Source organism: Carassius gibelio, chromosome A11 (assembly GCF_023724105.1).
Source record: "Carassius gibelio isolate Cgi1373 ecotype wild population from Czech Republic chromosome A11, carGib1.2-hapl.c, whole genome shotgun sequence".
Classification (NCBI taxonomy): domain Eukaryota; kingdom Metazoa; phylum Chordata; class Actinopteri; order Cypriniformes; family Cyprinidae; genus Carassius; species Carassius gibelio.
In genome coordinates, this window is record NC_068381.1 from 4,550,045 (window position 1) to 4,556,528 (window position 6,484).

Genomic DNA, 6,484 nt, shown 5'->3' on the forward strand with positions numbered 1-6,484 from the left:
TTAGTTACATGTCTTTTGTTCATCAGTTGTGCTGTAGGGTGCTGCATAACAACTGCAAAAAAAAATGTATGACATGGAAGATTATGATATGTCCAGGACATGGACAAGCAAGAAGAGGAAGAAAAGCAGGAGAGCTCTAAAAACTTGATGTGATTCTTTGGGGCTCAAGACATTTCACCATGCATGCATTTGCATGGCTTCATCTGATTAGAAAAACATGGTTTTAACATAACCCATTTTTAATATTGTTAAAAATTGTATATCATTTGTCTTAATACACTACTTTAGTTGTCTTTATGTTGTATCCTCCATTAAAGTACTGCACATGGTGTTGGATAATAAAGTAGGGTGAATATTCTATATTAAGAATGGTGTTTTGTAAATACACCATTTAATTTTGTAAACAATAGATAAATGTGTTTTAATTAAGAAATGAACATTTGGTTACGTTAATGACATTCAGTTAGATGAAGGGCAGGCTGAAAGCTGCATAAGAAGATACTGCATGGACTATAATGCTGCAGGAATTTCATGTACAACTGAAGGTGATGGACAAGGGAAAGATCAACATGAATCCAGTACTGTATAATAAGCAAGATGAGCATGCACATTACTGATGTTTAGTACCCGAGGAGGACAAATATGAGGAGTATTTTACACAGAGACACAAATTAGCTCTTAATATTATGATTCTTTGCATTGCATGAATTGTATGGCTTTGCACTATAAACTACACACTCTCTGTACCTTGTCTTACTGAATGACACATTGACACTGTGAAAGTACAATGAAGTGTCACAGTATGTATTGGTTGTTTAAATTGGTGTCTTTGTTTACTTTCAATACTGTATCCTTGCACCTGATATAATTCAATATTTGGAGCCTATTCCAAATAGGCACCGATGTATATTTTTATGGTTCTATTCTTATTCTAAGATAAACATGACTTATAAGTTACATATTGGCAATTTGTTGAAAAGAAAAACTTAAAAATTATGACCCAGCACAGTCTGTTGTCCATGATGAGAAAAGGTATGTGTATGTTTTATTGCCCTTCCATCTTCAAGGGCCCAGTAGAGTCCCCTAGAAGAGCAAAAACATGTAAATTTCAAATGGCTGTAAATCAAAGTCTGATTATAGTGTCAAAGAAAAAATTGGCAGGACAACTACTTATGCTATGCTAATTAAATAATGTTGGACAGAGTTTTCAAACATATATGGAAAGGTGGTATAAAGGTGTTTAAAAAAGTGCACTTAGTAAAATATCGAATTTCAGCCTGCCTCTTAAATATGTCATTAATGTTTACACAATGAACATGTTTAGATTACCCTTTGTTAAAAAAGATTGCATTTTCCCATTTTTTTAATTATTAAACATTTTAAACTACATTACCCATAAGCCTCTGCCATTCTATCGTTTGAACGCGAGTAATATTAGCGCTGGTATTTGGAGTTTATTGGAGTTGTGCTTAGGGTTAGGGTTACGATTTCGATAAGAGGTAATTTCTCACGACATAGCAACACTGCATTGTTAACTGAAGGTGTTACTGACGTAATAATTACAGTCAAACGTACTTTGCAACATTAAGCGGTTTATAATTTGGGTTAAAAGATAGTCCAATCACAGCGAGTTCTGCGAGAGCCAAGGGAACGTCAAAGCCAATGGCAACCCAGTTGAGCAGAGGCGTCACACTAACTTGTACATATATGGTCATTTATGCCGGGAGCTTCCGGGTTCCTGTAGTGAATGGACAGAAGCTGCAGTTACCCTGATGCAGCAAGAAATACGTTGATTAAAGGTGTTTTTTTGTTTTGTGTTTTAACGAAGGTATAATGATTCCCATTGTATTGAATAGGCTACATTGTTTACACTAATATTAGTGTACAGTACTTAAACTCAAAAGTTTGCATATACTGTGTGAAAAATAAATGTCAAAATGTTTCATTTGCTTAAAAAAAACACCTCTGAAGATTATTTAAACACAATATTTTTCTACTACTCAATTTTCCTTCTGTAATATTTACAATGTATTTATAGTGCATTAAAGGTAAACAATTTATCACATCTACGTTTCATGGATATGGACCCTAAAAACTTGCCATTCTTAGATCCACCAGTTGAACTATAGGAATAGAAAACAAACAAACAAACATCATGACATCAATCACTCATTGTCTAGTCATTTTACAGTGTTTATTGATATGTCAAACTTTTCGCAGATAAACATAGTGCCCAGAACAGTCTCTCTCCAGTTTATTCCACTATGAAAAAAAAAGAAAAGTTGATAAAAAAAAAATGCATAGAGGTAACTAAGTGAAAACAAACAAAATTGCAACAGAAACTCCCTTCAAAAAACATAAGTTTAATATTCAAAAATAAAAAGGGAATTTGTTTACAGAAATCCTGACAAAAGATGCCAAAGAATAATCAAGGCTACAGTTGAAAATATATTGTTTTCTTCCCTTTATCAACCAAATAGGCAAAAATGATTAAGAACAATGCTCCAATATTTTACAATTATCACCTTTAAAAACATATATCCTGTAATCATTGTTTGCTTCTATTGTGAATAAATGCAAAACAAATAAATGGTTAATAATAATAATAATTATTATTATGTGTGTATATATATATACAGGAGTGCTTATAGTAGAGATTGGAGTGATGAATGTAGAGGAAAAATGAATACAAGCAGAAATGCTAAGACTGGAGGTTGGCAGTAAAGGACTGAGAGCAGATGTGTCACACAAGAGAGGAAGATCTGGAAGCTTTTGAATGGGCTGATATTGTGAAGAGCTGATGAAGAATGATTAAGTAATCTGTGAGAAATCCTGCAAGAAGAAACAAAGATAATTTATCACATTATGAACAACAAAAACACTGACAACAACAAATGGCAGAATACAACATACTGTAACTGCAGTGTGCATAGCAGTAATTGTACAGTATTGTCTGTTGGTGTGGATGCTAAAATACTTCTCATTATAGTTATTGGTCTTTGTGTGAACAACTTTAAGTGATCTGATTGCCCAAATTCATTGATCTGATTTGTAGCACTTGAAAAGTTAAACTAGGATTTCCATTCTCTTGCTTCTAAGACAGATGTGTTCAGTAACATCACCATAGAAAGAAAGGCAGACTATGAGGTGTGGACAGATATCATGTACTGTTGAAACAGGAAGAGGCGGCACCAATTTGTAAAGATTAATAAAGAATACAATGGACTTCATTTAAACTTCATGATATAAACACTCTTACAATGGGCACAATCTGATGGGAGCTGTGGTAATGGCCAATAACAGCAGTAGGAGTAAAAGTTGTAGAATTTTGTACAAGTACGCTTGTGCAATATAATATGATTATTGGATGAATTATTACTACTACAACAACATGCTCTTTGTTGAGTGTTCTTCCTGATGGGCTAAGTGAACCAAAATTTAAGAAACATCAAATGCTGAGAAAAATGTATCTGACGTACCATTGGAAGTGTTGCCTTTGCAGCTTTTGGTCTTCTTCATAAATGCACAAGATGGTCAAATTCAAATCTCATGACAGGCCTTCCTGAAATATAAACATGTTGAGACAGTGTGTTAAAATGATCTGTGACCAAAATATTTGATTAACACATAATATAAGGATGCGTTCATTAAAGCAAATCAGTTATAACTAAGAGTCTTCAACATTACCTGTGAAGGGTTGATCCTTTGAAGGACTTGCTCAGCCCCCTTGACAGCTTCTTCAATATCAGCATTGGGAGCGTGGAGTTGAAGTTCCCTGTTAATTCTAGCAGAGCGAGAGAGAGAGAGAGAGAGAGAGATTTTACAAGAGATGGCTTCTTTAAAGATCTGCTGGATTACAGGTTGTTGTGGAGTATGTAATCCGACGTAACTGCAAGACAGAAAAAACACTGAATTACAATTACATCACAAAAAGATATTAAAGGCATGGCAAACTTAGTGGTTACTGTGCTTTACAAATAGTGTAGAGTAAAAACAGTTACTGTGGTAAAATCCTGGTAAGTGTCGTGGTTATTGTGTGTTAGTAACTACAAATACCAGAGTAAAACTATGGTTACTATGGTAAACCCATAGTAAATGTCGTGGTTATTGTGTGTTAGTAACTACAAATACCAGAGTAAAACTATGGTTACTATGGTAAACCCATAGTAAATGTCGTGGTTATTGTGTGTTAGTAACTACAAATACCAGAGTAAAACTATGGTTACTATGGTAAACCCATAGTAAATGTTGTGGTTATTGTGTGTTAGTAACTACAAATACCAGAGTAAAACTATGGTTACTATGGTAAACCCATAGTAAATGTCGTGGTTATTGTGTGTTAGTAACTACAAATACCAGAGTAAAACTATGGTTACTATGGTAAACCCATAGTAAATGTTGTGGTTATTGTGTGTTAGTAACTACAAATACCAGAGTAAAACTATGGTTACTATGGTAAACCCATAGTAAATGTTGTGGTTATTGTGTGTTAGTAACTACAAATACCAGAGTAAAACTATGGTTACTATGGTAAACCCATAGTAAATGTCGTGGTTATTGTGTGTTAGTAACTACAAATACCAGAGTAAAACTATGGTTACTATGGTAAACCCATAGTAAATGTCGTGGTTATTGTGTGTTAGTAACTACAAATACCAGAGTAAAACTATGGTTACTATGGTAAACCCATAGTAAATGTTGTGGTTATTGTGTGTTAGAAACTACAAATACCAGAGTAAAACTATGGTTACTATGGTAAACCCATAGTAAATGTAGTGGTTATTGTGTGTTAGTAACTACAAATACCAGAGTAAAACTATGGTTACTATGGTAAACCCATAGTAAATGTCGTGGTTATGTGCGTTACAAAGTCCAGAGTAAAACTACGGTTACAGTAGGAGAAGCATGGTAAATATGCTGTAGTTACTGTGTGTGTATTGGCTACACATGACGTGGTCAAGCAAAAGTTAGGCTAGTATTGTAAAAATATGCTAAATGTGTGGACTTTTTACACGATCACGATTATCACGCGATATTGGGTTGGGTGCTTTGTTGTGCTTGTATTAGTCATGTCTAAAAGCTGAAGACCCATATGTCACATCATAAATTTATTTAAAACTGCAACAGGTCTATAAACAGTACAGGTTAGCTTAGGCTAATGACAATGGTAGGCTAGCTGAGCAGCCCACTGACCCATAATTGGAGCAAAAAATGCCCTTTAAAAACACGGCCCTGTCTAACGTGATGCAGAAATACTGAAATAATTAAAACAATACGCTTAACCACGTGATATCATTACAAAAAGAAGAATAAAAAAATATATTTACCCTTGCTTACCTGTTTGAAGGTGTACGCGCATCAGGTGAACTGAACGAGCCTCGCTAGTGACGTCACTGCCGCTGAAGATGATGCGTGTTATTTAGACGCATCTGCTCTCCACCGAAATTAATGGGAAGGATTGGCGTATCATATGCACGCAGAAATGGCATTTGGCGTATGCATTATACGCAAAAATAAAGTGTAAAGTCGTGTTATTTATACGCAGACTGATGAGAACGGGTTGGCAATGTAGTCATAAATCAGTTTGAAGACATTAAATTCACAGCTTTACGTTAAAGTAATGAAGAAACCTCTCAGAGGAGAGAGCTAAAGCCCAGTGGACATTAAAAGCAATTGCTCTGCTGTCACTGATGTGCTGCGGCTTGTGGTTCAGACCGGAGAGATGGGACAGAATACACACACACACCTGATAATGCATGATAATCTTCCACCAAATATCCATGTGGGTGAATGACTCAAACACTGTCAAGAGGTGTCAAATATTACCACATCAGTGTAAAACAAACAAATAAACAAACATTACTTTAACTCATCAAAATAAATTAAACCGTTTTCAGCTTTATGAGTTGTACAATGTTCAACTCATCTTTTAATCCATTTTAATGTAATTTAAGTGGAAATGACTTAAACAGCTTTTGATTGTAAGCCTGCTAAAAAAAAAAAAAAAAAAAATAGGTATAAAAATATTTTCTAATGTATGATACCATGGTGTATACTATACAAAAATGTATTTACTTGATAGTACACATTTATTAATATATATATATATATATATATATATATATATATATATATATATATATATATATATATATATATATATATATATATTTATTTTTTTATTTTTTGTTATTGATGTTTTTTAATTACCATAATGAAAAAAATCTAAAGAAAAATAAATGTATTTTATTTTATTATATTATTAATATTTTTAATGATATGATATGTCACAATGATAAAAAAACAACAACTTTTTTTCAACGGGGAATTGTAAAAATGATGACAATATTGATGATGATGACAAAAAAAAAGAAGAAAACACATTTAAATGTATTCAACAATTGGTTGAATATACTGACAAACACAAAATGGGAGTGTTTTTTTTTTTTGTTGTTGCACTGCGCTTTTCAAAGAAACAAAGAGG

The 6,484-nt window shown here is 33.4% G+C and overlaps 1 long non-coding RNA gene across 2 annotated transcripts; it reads right to left on the bottom strand.

Moving 5' to 3' along the window:
- Positions 1-2,180: 2,180 nt before the first annotated feature.
- LOC128022087 (uncharacterized) lies at positions 2,181-5,421 on the bottom strand. 2 transcript variants are annotated; one of them, XR_008185853.1, is made up of 4 exons: positions 5,338-5,421; positions 3,688-3,889; positions 3,480-3,562; positions 2,181-2,832 (listed from the first exon to the last, which is right to left on the bottom strand). It is a non-coding gene; the product is annotated as an uncharacterized LOC128022087 (long non-coding RNA). The 2 variants fall into 2 exon arrangements; XR_008185852.1 differs by having other exon boundaries at positions 3,688-5,415.
- Between the last annotated feature and the right edge of the window lie 1,063 nt (positions 5,422-6,484).